Source organism: Octopus bimaculoides, chromosome 2 (assembly GCF_046866305.1).
Source record: "Octopus bimaculoides isolate indiv1 chromosome 2, ASM4686630v1, whole genome shotgun sequence".
Classification (NCBI taxonomy): domain Eukaryota; kingdom Metazoa; phylum Mollusca; class Cephalopoda; order Octopoda; family Octopodidae; genus Octopus; species Octopus bimaculoides.
Genome location: NC_142929.1, coordinates 68,670,745 through 68,683,206, shown reverse-complemented (window position 1 = coordinate 68,683,206; position 12,462 = coordinate 68,670,745).

The window sequence follows — 12,462 nt, the reverse complement described above, 5'->3', positions numbered from 1 at the left end:
CCCAACAATTCAACTTCTCTGGTTGACATTAACACCCTCACCCCCAGTAGGGGCCTTCATTCCCACATTTTAGAGCTCTATGAGCTCCATTTTGCAGAAGCAAAATCTTTTTTACAGGTTCCAGAAGACTGAAATTTTGGAATATGCGCATAAAGATCAATAGTATGGGATACATGTCTCATGATTAGAATTTCTTTAGGGTGTGTAAAGAGGGAAAGAACCCTCATGTGCAATTTTGATGAAATTCGAATCATATGTATTCCAGTTCCTTACAGAAAATATAACAGAAAAGTCTCATTTTTCAATTGCATGTAACACGGGCAACGCCGGGTATCTCTGCTAGTATCCGTTATAAAATGTTTTCATAATAACCTGAAAATATTTGGGTTTGGCAATACAATGTGAAAGTATTGATATATAGTATGCAGAGTCATTGAATCTGAAGGAAATGTAAGGATATCCAAAACCTTTAAAATATTTGTATTGTTGATATTGTTGTTTAAAGCAGAAGTATTCTACTCTGGTCGAGTAAACCGATAATCAAATCCAATACACTTTTAATTAAACAAATTACAATAATTAAATACTCAAATTGTATGGCAATGTTATTGCTGAAAAGAAAACCTAACCAGGTTTTTATTTTCAGCAATAATTACCTTAGTCTACGTTGTCTAATTTGTTTTATTTCATAAAAGCAGGGTATGTTCAGGAGTCGATTTCATTGCTATTTCCAACAGGTAGAGCGAACATATTGGAAGTCTTCCCTTGATTTGAATTCTCTTATCTGAACACACATTAGCATGATATAAGCAAACATCGATTTCCCGCATGAGTTCAAGGCCAGATATTTAGAGTCGATTGGTACATTGTCTTGTATGTATTTCTTTAATCCCTGAAAGATGAGATCAAAGTCAATTTCAGCAGTATTTGAGCTCGAAAACACAAATGTTCATATCAATACTCTGACGCGAAAACCTTGAAGTGTTACATATACACGTTACATTTGGTAGACGGCTACAACATACCAACCCAAAGCATAACATTAGCCGTTACACATATAACCCGAAGCCTATACATTCCGTATGTGAAGTCCTCTTTGCTCTCATTTCTCTATGGTCTTTAAGGTAAGCTCTAATCGTGTTCTAGATTGATGCGATCAATTATATTGCTCACCTACTAACGGGGAATCTTGCAACAATATCCAGGCTATGAGAACCATGCATAGAGCTTGTCAGAAACAGACCAACTACATATCACGAAAACATACAATAAAAAGTATATGCTAGGAAAGTAAAGCCGATGTCAATATGCTGTTGGGGGTCTTCTCAAGTTAGAAGAGATATAAATTACGTCAAAAGATAAGATATAATACAAGCAACTTTGAAGACAAATATATAAGCTTTCAACAGCGGAATTTGCAAGCAGCTTTCAGTTACTAACTAGAATCTCTTCACTTCATTTTTGCTATTAATACCCTTAGAATGACATGAAACTCCCAATCTTATACCCATGTCCTATAAACGTATAGTCTAAGAGATATTGCTGTCTAAGTAAAAAATAAACATGTAACTCAAAGATCTACGGTTAAAAGTATTACATATATACATATGTATGTAATACACAGTGGAGTATTACACACACACACACACACACACACACACACACACACACACACACACACACACACACACACACACACACACACACACACACACGAACACACGCGCGTGTGTTAAACGGAGAAGCGGTGACGAGTGACCATTCTGTAAATAATAATCATAAGCTTGAAGCTTATAAGCGATCACCATGAATTGGCTAAAGAAAATAGTTTAATATTGGGGCATATAAGTCCTCGACGGAATAAAGCTGGTAAAACTCATATTAGCCACTCCAAAACACAAAGATTGTTAACTTCACTCGGGCATTTATTATTTGATGTCAATATTTTCATGGCACCAGTAACGACCTGGTCACTGATGCGGTTCAATTGCAATTGGTTTGAGGTGACTGTTGGTCTGCATATACAGGTTTCATGTCTATGAATAAATTTTCTTTCATCTATATAGGTCAGTCGTTCATAGTTGATGTTCATACAACCAAATACCGAGTGACCAACTATGAACACCCATCCAGAACAACTGACCTATATAGACAGAATTATATTCATAACTCTGAAACCTATATATGTCGACCTACAATCCCGCCTACAATAGGATGCAATGGAACCGTGTTAGTGACCAGGTCGCGGTTGGTGCGAGGAAACTTCTGTCAGCAAATAGTGAATGTTTAAGTAAAGGGGACGCACTTTATCTTTATTTGAATGGCTAATATGTTTCTTCCACGCAGTAATTGTTCTAGTTTCAATACACGGTTTCAGATCAAACCACTTGCCGGGCAAAAACATCTTACAAATGAATAAGCGCGCGCGCGCGCGCGCACACACACACACACACACACGCGCACACACACACACACACACACACACACACACACACACACACACACACACACACACACACTAATAATAAAAGATTAAAATTAATTAATTAATCAATCAATTAATTAATAATTAATAATTTTACCAAGCTTTTATAAGCTTTTTAGGTAAAATTATACAACTGTTCTGTAATTATAAGCATAATTATAATTAGGGGTCAGCTAATTGCTTCCCCACGTACCGAATTTAGAAATAGGAGTTAAAATTTCTTTTCTGCTACCATAAAGATCTCCCAGATAGTAACACACTTTTTTTTTTTTACGTAGGCAACGTAAAAGAAAAGTGTTACTATGTGGGAGATCTTTATGGTAGCAGAAAAGGAATTTTAACTCCTATTTCTGTTGCTTCACAGCGTTCAATTTACACATAATTTTTCACGTCTGGCCGTATAGCCTTTTCCGTTTGTTTTCCTGTCTTGTTTTCTTTTCCGTTTGTTTTCCTGTCTTGTTTTCTGTCCGCCACTACATTCCTCCATGGTACAAATTTAATTTGTGTATACAAATTTAATTTGTGGTCCGTGGGAAGAGCCATTTTAACGATGCGTCCTGCCCTACTCTTCGAAACGCCTGTGTTAGAATGGGGGCAGCTGATGAAGGAAAACGTTCTCTATGTGGCCTGTGTGTTTTCTGTACTCTGGTTATTATTATTTTTTGTCTACGTTTTTTTTGCAATGTCCTGTACCCAGATATGCACCTATATATACAGATAGATGTAGGTATGCACATACTTGTACGTATATATGCATATACTCATTTATTATTTGTTTTATATATATATATATATATATATATATATATATATATATATATATAATAATAATTTTCCCAGAGGATGTAGCAAGCGTTACCAATATAGCATAAGAACTTACCTTAGGAGATCATTAACTAGATTCCTTAAGGGTCGTTCTCACAGTTTATATTTATATTATAAGGTTTTTAAACTTTTAAATTTTCATATTCAAAAGAGACAGAGACTTCAAATTCGATATATCGATTTTGAAGTCTCTGTCTCTTTTGAATATGAAAATTTAAAAGTTTAAAAACCTAATAATATATATATATATATATATATATATATGTAGTTCATAAATGAGAATCAGATATTCTCCGTACAGAATACACTTTGTAGTGCTCAAGAGATTTAAACTTGAGCGGTATAGAAGTAAATGTAGGGATAAGCAAAGTTAGATCAATGTAAAGTATATTAAATACATAAAATACAAAAAGTGTATATATGTTTACATTCAAAAAGGTTAGACTTGCACAGAATACAAATGATATAGAAAATCAAAGGGATTGAAGAAAAGTATTACAAATTCAACAGCTGTTTCTGAGGGCTCGGTGGTCCAAAATAATGTTCGTAGATAGATTCTATCATAAAATGAGATGAGCTACCGCCTTCAGGGAAGAGATCTTACATTTGAGGTGTTAAAGGACTCCTTAGCAACCTTAAATCTCAAAATATTCCACAATCTTAAATCTCAAAATATTCCACATAGCCTATCTTGTTCCTTAGTAAGTGAAGCTCCTCCAAACAATGCAAACATCGGTATGTGTAAATTAATGTTTAAGAGAATCGTTAACCATTCTTCGATTTTACAACCCCTCATTACTAAATAGATTCTCAGAGTGGTTTTGTAAACACAAGTACCACTCATAATTCGTGCATTTTATTAAATCTATGTTGTCCTATAATTATAACTAATAATACTCAAATTTACAAAATTTAGCTAAGACAAGGTTAGCCTAGCAACTTACTACCTCAATAAATACCACTCCCCTATTAATCTTTCTCAAGTTGCTTATCCTTATATTTACTAGATACATACATACACACACACATACATACATACATACATACAACCGTGAAACGCTTAGTTTTAGAATGGTGGCAGCTGATGAAGGAAATGTTCTCTTTGTGGCCTGTGTGTTTTCCGTACTCTGTTTATCATTTTGTCCAGGTTTTTTTGCAACGTCCTGTACCCAGATATGCATCAATATACACATGTAGATGTAGGTATGTACATACATGTACGTATATATGCATATACTCATATATATATATTATATGTATATATATATATATATATGTATATATATATATATATATATATTTGATAAATAAATTCAAAAAGGGATAAAACTCTTTTACAAGAATTTTATCAAGAAGCCAGTGTGTAAAAAAATTCATAAGGGAAATTTCTATTCCCAAGAATATAATTATTCGTTTATATTTATATAGAGGGCATTATTACAGAAAATAATAACGCCACACAGTGGACTTCTCAAAATAACCACATTTAGTACCTAATGCGAGGAAAAAACAACCAACAGAAGACGACCAACTTTCTTTTAAATAAACTTAACTGTGTATCGGCCGATTTCGCGATTATTAAAATGAATCTAGATTTCGTTCATCAGCACAGTATCGTCCCAAAAATATATATAAATAAACAGAATTCTCACCTCACCAAAAACGAACACGCTACGTATCCGACAGAGTAAAGGGAATGAAGTTTATCTGTATATATCTTCATCAAAGAAGCGGGAATACTTCCGGGTTGCTTCTGGGTACCCATGTGGAGACAGGAATAAAAATTCAACATTGAATATATTCCGTGTATATATTTGATAAATAAATTCAAAAAGGGATAAAACTCTTTTACAAGAATTTTATCAAGAAGCCAGTGTGTAAAAAAATTCATAAGGGAAATTTCTATTCCCAAGAATATAATTATTCGTTTATATTTATATAAAGGGCATTATTACAGAAAATAATAACGCCACACAGTGGACTTCTCAAAATAACCACATTTAGTACCTAATGCGAGGAAAAAACAACCAACAGAAGACGACCAACTTTCTTTTAAATAAACTTAACTGTGTATCGGCCGATTTCGCGATTACTAGAATGAATCTAGATTTCGTTCATCAACACAGTATTGTCCCAAAAATATATATAAATAAACAGAATTCTCACCTCACCAAAAACGAACTTTTTACACACTGGCTTCTTGATAAAATTCTTGTAAAAGAGTTTTATCCCTTTTTGAATTTATTTATCAAATATATACACGGAATATATTCAATGTTGAATTTTTATTCCTGTCTCCACATGGGTACCCAGAAGCAACCCGGAAGTATTCCCGCTTCTTTGATGAAGATATATACAGATAAACTTCATTCCCTTTACTCTGTCGGATACGTAGTGTGTTCGTTTTTGGTGAGGTGAGAATTCTGTTTATTTATATATATTTTTGGGACAATACTGTGCTGATGAACGAAATCTAGATTCATTCTAGTAATCGCGAAATCGGCCGATACACAGTTAAGTTTATTTAAAAGAAAGTTGGTCGTCTTCTGTTGGTTGTTTTTTCCTCGCATTAGGTACTAAACGTGGTTATTTTGAGAAGTCCACTGTGTGGCGTTATTATTTTCTGTAATAATGCCCTTTATATATATATATATAGATATATATACATACCGTATATACTCGAATAATAGTCGATCTCATGTGAAAGTCGACCCGCCTATTTTTGGCCCCAAAATTGGGAATTTTCCATAGACCCGTATAAAAGTCGACCCTAGTATTTCAAGAACAACAGCACAACGTTTGTGGGTCAAGGTACCATATTATTCTGCACGTAGAAAATAGCACCGTTACAAATTAGTGTGGTTACCTTACTGTAACCTGCTCTATCGGTGGAATGCTTGGTGCTTATAATGGAATGTTCGGTGCTTATAGTAAAACACCATTTAATAGCGAACACTACACATCTGTTGATGGGTGCTACATCACCATTACTAAAATGTATGCACAGGATATGCTGCAAGCCTGCATACATCTTCAAGCACTATAATCACATGCGACATACACTCGTTATTTACATGGTGAGAAACGTGTTTCACTGACAGCATTACAGGCGAACACTGGCAAACGCCACTGTCTGAATTCGTACAAAGGCATGACTTTGGTAAGCCTAAAAACATTCAATTAATCGTTAGATCAGTGATTCCCACGCGAGCTTTATATTATTCTCATCTCCAAATAAAATAAACACATGCGTCACACGCTCGTCTGTGTATATGGTGAGAAACGTGTTTCAGAGACAACACTATCGGCGAACAACAGCATAGTTAATCGTTATGGCTCCTAAACTTTTTTTCGCCACGGGATCCTTTGATATTATTTTTTAAAACGTGGAACTCCTAATAACTTTCAAGGAACCCTGGGGTTTTGCAGAATACGCTTTGGGAATCCCTGCTCCAGATTAGCAACTCTACACCATATTATGGACATTTACTGGGAACTGCACATGACATCCTGCAAACTTTATTTTTCATTTCTGTGCGAAACAATATACACATAAAACACGACACACTGTTTACCTTATAAGAATCGTGTGGCGAACGCATACTACGAAATGGCAACTGATCGTGAACGTGAATACAATAGCACCTAGGCCGAAATACATTAACATTATATTATTGTTGTAAGTTTCATACTGATCTATTTTTTTATTACAACTCTTGTTTCATGGCATAACATAATTTGTACCGGTACTCCTTGCTTTAATGTTGGAATCGATTTGATGTGCAGCTTTTGACGATTCGTCCCATCTATGGAGCTGTATGGGAGTTAAATCGATAACTTTTATCAGAGAAAAAATGGGTTAAAATGCTATGGTAATTTAAACATTAAAAAAATAGGCGAGAAAACAGAGAGCAATGAAGGAATTTGGCATGAAAATTTTAAAATATCAGGCCAGAGTCGGTATTTTAAAAAATCAGGTCAGAGTTGGGACGTAATGTCTCTTTGCAGCTCAGCTGACCTCAGTTTCTGTATAGCACCCGTGGAATACAGTCGTATTGTTGAGGGTCTAAAATTTTACGTAAAAATGCCCCCCACCAGAAAAAACAAGTATACATTAGCATTTAAACTAAAAATTATTGAAGTCGCTGAGAAGATAAATATGTAGCAAGAGAATTTTGTGTTACAGAAAAATTTGTGAGAGACTGGAGAAAGATATCTAACAAACTTCAGACAATCCCAAAAAGAAAATGTGCTAACAAAGGAAAACCTAGCAAGTGGCCACAATTAGAGAAAAAAGTTGCAGAGTGGGTATTTGAAAATCGTCAAATGGAAAGTGTGTTACTTGTGAAGTCATCCGAATTAATGCAGGAAAGGAATCAAAGAAGGATGGAATTTCAGATTTTAAAGCAAGTGCTGGGTGGTACACTAGGTTCATGAGACATTATGACTTAGTTCTTTGGCAGAGAACTAAGATCGCACATAAGCTGCCTGCTGATCTATATGATAAGATAATAGAGTTTCATTGGTTTGTAATCAGAAATCAGCAGAAAGAGGGATATGCATTATCATGCATTGGGAACATGGACGAAACGCCTGTTACTCTTGACATGGAAGAGAATCGAATTGTGAATCAACAAGGAGATAAACAGTATTCATGAGAACCACTGGCCACGAGAAAAGTAAGGTTACTGTAGTTCTTTCATGTATGGCTGCTGGTACTAAATTAAAACCGATGGTTGTTTTTGAGAGAAAAACTGTGCCGAAGGAGAAATTTCCAAAAGGAATTGTCCTCCATGTGCATCCACAAGGATGGATGGATGAAAGTGGATGTAGAAAATGGATAAAGGAAGTTGGGCATTTACGACCTGGTGAACTACGAAAGGAAAATAGTTTGCTCACGTGAGATCAGTTTAGGGCACATCTAGTGAAGAATGTTGTTGATAGTCTCCAGTCACAAAATACTGATATAGTAATTCTCAGTGGGCTTACAAGTCTTTTGCAACCTTTAGACGTAAGTACCAATGAACCATTTAAGAACATGATGAGAATCTGGTGGAATAACTATATGAATGATGAAGAAAAAACTTACACGAAAAGAAGTAGTATGCGGACTCCATCACTGCCTCTGATCTGTGAATGGCTCGTTGATTCATGGAAGGAAATAGAAGTTGAAACTGTTCTCAGATCATTCAAGAAATGTGGAATTTCTAACGCATTGGATGATGCAGAAGACGATTGTCTATGGAATGACATGGATGACGTGCTACCTCTAAATATGTACAACGAAGATGAAGATGAAGAGAATCTTGCGATGATATCATTCATCCTGATGATTATGAAGCTTTATTCAGTGCTGAAGATGAACGGCGTGAACTTTTAGGATTTTAATGAACTTTTGTGTGTAAAATGTTTAAGATGTACCATGTACCGTAATTGCAATTTAAAGCTGTATTGCAGTAAATTTCTACTTCACTTTTTGTTTGCATAAATAAAAATTTGGTAATAACATCCGACTGCATCGAGATATTTTAATTATTAGGACACCAAGTTAGGGTCGAGAATAGCATATCCGTGCATCAGCAGTATATATGGACACTCACGCATATATTAATTTCATATATGGACTTGTCTTACCACTTACATACACATGCACATGAACAGATCAATATACTCTTTGATATAGCTACACATGTATGTGTAAAACCACATACAGACATACTCCGGTATGCAGTTTCACGGTCTAGATCCAAGGTAGGGGAAGGCTCCGGGTAAGGCTCCGGGTAAGGTGGAAAATGGGTAAGAATCGGTTGATGTTCACTACAGCTGTTTCAGGCATGTTTTTTTTATTAATGAAGAAATCAATTACATCATGAAAGAATACGTGTTGTTTCATGATTTAATTGATTTGTTCACCAATAAAAAACGCGTCTGAAGCAGCTGTAGTGAACCTAAACCCATCTGTGTTCTTACTTGTGTGTGTGTGTGTGTATGTGCGTGTGTGTGTGTGTGTGTGTGTGTGTGTGTGTGTGTGTGAGTCCCCGCTTGTGCGTTTCGTCACACTCCGTCGGTTACAACGACGAAGGTTCCACTTGATCCGATCAACAGCCTACTCGTGAAATTAACGTGCAAGTAGCTGAGCACTCCAGAGACACGTGTACCCTTAACGTAGTTCTAGGGGAAATTCAGCGTGACACAGAGTGTGACAAGGCGGGTCCTATGAAATACAGGTACAACAGAAACAGGAAGAAAGAATGAGAGAAAGTTGTGGTGAAAGAGTACAGTAGGGTTCGCCCCCCCCCCCTGCCGGAGCCTCGTGGAGCTTTAAGTGTTTTCGCTCAATAAATACCCACAACGCCCGGTCTGGGAATCGAAACCGCGAGTTCCCTGTCCTAACACGTGTATATATATATATATATATATATATATATATATATATATATATATATAGTGTACTGTTCCGTGATGGTAAAATCAACAAGCAAACTACTCCATCTAGTGAGAGATAAATATTATTAAAAAAACATGTTTCTATTAGTTTCATATATATATATATATATATATATATAATTATTATTATTATTATTATTATTTATTATGCCCCCTTTTATAGCCTAGCCAGGCTCATGGGCCCGGTTTCCCGGTTTCTATGGTGTATGTGTTCCCCCTTAGCTGGACGAGACGCCAGTCCATCGTAGCGTTACTCAGGAAACAGGAAGAAAGAGTGAGAGAATGTTGGGCGAAAGAGTACAACATGGGTCGCCACCCGCTGGAGCCTCGTGGAGCTTTTGGTGTTTTCGCTCAATAAACACATACAACGCCCGGTCTGGGAATCGAAACCGCGATCCTCCAACCGCGAGACTGCTAGGCCATTGCACCTCCACACACGCATATATATATATATATATATATATATATATATATATATATATATATAACAACGAGAGAAAAATGGAAAACAGGACAAGTAAATACCGAGAAAGACTCTTTATCGGTTGTCAGCTGTCTATCTACTCTTCATTTCGAGCATTCAACGACAATATGAGTCTTCAAAGACAGATGTTTCCAAAGTTGAGAACAAAAACATGAAGTGGAGACATACAAGGAAACCGAACGAAAACAAACATGGAAGGTCATTATACCAAAACAGGAGGAAAATAGTGAGCTCTTAGAGAAACATTTGTTTTGAAAAAAGAAAAAAAAACACGTCCGATCTTTTGAACGTCCATGCAGGAAAAGAAAGATGGTCACGTGAGGAAAGAAAGATGGACGATGGTCACGTGTGAGCGCAGATTCGATTCCCTACAATCTACGCAGATGTAATCACCTTGCATATACGTACAAAGAGATTACGAATAAACTCAGTGTCGTAATTAGAGTATGTGCCGCCTGGGGCATCTCTTGAGTTTGCACCCCCAGGCCTGTACCTCATACCTGTACAGACTTAATATGCAGCAGTCTCCAACATACAGCCCCATAAAAGCGACGCACGGGACAGATCACTCCCTCCACACAAGCTACACTACTGAAGAAACCCTATGTTACCAACCTGATCAATTGCAATACCAACAAGCTGTTATACACGCCATTCCCCACCTCAACATGTAAGTTAACTGGAAACCGGAAAATGATTTGTGTAAGTTATGTTTAATTCTGTTACCTCAAACTATAAAATGGGTTAATATGCTTTAGAAAATCTGTTACAATGAACTTGTAGTGAAACTACCTATCGTCTCTAATACCTATCGCCATTAGATACAAAACTGCTATCGCCATTCTTCTCATTTAAATATAAATAAACGCGAACGTAGGGGAAAACATTAACCTTGTCATCACGTGACTGATTATTATTCGAATCGGCAACTTCTTCGAACCGTTCCCGCCAGAACGCAAACTGACCAATCACGGCCCCTAATAAGGTCACGTGATAGAGTATATTTCTACCATCTGGTGAGCCAATAGTTTGTTATAAATAGCTTTAACTCGGCAGCCAAATTCGTCTCGGTCCAGTTTCTCTTTGAGAACTGTTCCGTGTACCACACGACAGCAGCAGCAGCCAGCGACCACTTCAGCAGCTTCGTCCAGCCACGATGACCTCCGCCGTCGCCATATCAGCAACAAGAGTCTACGACTACTAACCAGCACCTACCAAGCAGCCTCTACGCTACCAGCGTCAACACGATTTACTATGTACACCACACCAAACTCCGCGGCACATCTCTCTCTTCGATTCTGTTAGGTGACTCAGCTTCACCACGGTAAATAAACAGACAAGAGTTCTTAAACAGACAAGAAATTCTCAGCCAGCGACGAATATCTGTATAACAAGAATCACGGCCCGGCATCGATGCCACGACATCACAACTAGTGATCAGCACTGCCACACTTAGCCTCTCCTCACTTTCACATACAGAACTTTTCCTATAGTGTACTAACGAACTGGTATAATTGCTCACGTGTCATTTACTGACTCTCTTTCTCTCTGCTGTAATAACATACACACACATGTATCACTCACATACACACTTTTCTTTGTACGACGGCCTGTCTTTGATTATGTTTTTATATGTCGCATTCACACTCTCACACAGACATACATCTTTAACGCCATAATAAATATCTCTGTTATTTCATCTTATACGGTTGTGGTCTTTCATTACTGGTCATCTATGTTATCGTCGCATAACATATCATGTATATCATCATCTGATATATATTTGTATGTTCGACCGTGTGACACGTTCAAATAAAAGGAGTCCTCTGTTTTTCCATTCGTCACCATATCTCCTTTTTTGAGTTCGCACGGTCGTCTCTTACAAACTTTCAAAGCTTATCTTTGCTTTGATAATCAAAGATAAACTCCAGAGTTTTTGTGAAGGTCTGAAGTCAATCCGAAAAAGATATTTATAAAAGTGAATTATGTTAGTGATAACTAGTAGAAACAAAGCTGAATCTCGTCTTCTGTTTCGATAACACGCACTAAGCTAAGATGTGTATATACAAATTCATACATAGCCATTTACATACACACATACATGCGCATATTTATACATGTACATATATATGTACGAACGTATGCAAGCATGTATATATGGGTGTGTGCGTGCGCGCAGGTGTGTATGAAAACATCAACTTATAGATGATATTCACACTGA